Source organism: Limulus polyphemus, unplaced genomic scaffold (assembly GCF_000517525.1).
Source record: "Limulus polyphemus unplaced genomic scaffold, Limulus_polyphemus-2.1.2 Scaffold2379, whole genome shotgun sequence".
In the NCBI taxonomy this organism is placed as follows: Eukaryota; Metazoa; Arthropoda; class Merostomata; order Xiphosura; family Limulidae; genus Limulus; species Limulus polyphemus.
This window is the reverse complement of record NW_013667989.1, coordinates 106,498-107,584: the sequence shown is the minus strand read 5'-3', so window position 1 is coordinate 107,584 and position 1,087 is coordinate 106,498.

The window sequence follows — 1,087 nt, the reverse complement described above, 5'->3', positions numbered from 1 at the left end:
ATGTTTGCCCAGGGGCCTGTGCTGGCCCTCGAATTTCCTGACCAAACTTAATTGGAGGTATGATAGTACTTATTAGTAACTATGCCAAAGATAGGAGATTCTTTAAAGTTAAAACAGTGAGGTTACTGATAGTCAGACTACTTTAGATTGTTTGTAATGACAATCATGTGAGCATAAATTTGTAACATTTCACCAGTTTTTGTAAAAAATTACAGATATTTTAAAATTCTTTGAGAATTTCCCGGTCAAATAATTCATTATATATATAGGTTTTCTAATGAAAATCTTAAGAAAAATTAGAGTTACATATAATAGATTGATCTTCAGCAATAACATTTTGACAACTGAAATTCTAAAATGGTTTCAGAATTAAAGTAGCATCACAAATTAGTAAGTGGAATGTCTGTCCTCATCCTCCCCCACCCCACCCCCACAGAAGGGGAAAAAGGTGCTTGCATGTGAAAAAAAGTGGGTAGTATTTTGAGAAACACTGTGTAGAATTAAAGATAGTAGCCATTATTCATAGAACTTGAAATACTTAAAAAGAAACATTTTTAATATTATTGGTATTTCATTGTAGGGGGTTTGTTTTGTAGCAGTTTGTAAGAATTTGTTACTTGTAGGGGAGAACTTAATGATATAAATGTATTGTTTTTTATATCCATAGGAAGTTATTTCAAGCATTTTTAACATTGTACCTATCACTGTGAATGTATGTTTGATTAGGAATTTTGAATTTGGTGTGTATTTTGGGTATTATAATTAAGATAAACATTTACATCTAGGCCAAGTGGAAATTAAACTTACTTTTCATTCGTACACATTTCTTCTTAGCCTGTATCTGTGCAAGACATCATTTGATTGTACCTCTTAACTGCTCCCTGGTGGCTCATTGGTAAGTCTGAAGGCTTTTAACACTAAAACTCAAGTCGATACCTGCAATGGGCACAGCACAGATAGTCGATTGTGTAGCTGTGTGCTTAATAAGAAACCATTTGTTAAAATTCAACTATGGCAGATGGCTAGATCACTAATAAAGGAAGATTTTAAACTTAATGACTGATGTAAATATTTTCTCTCTCTATCT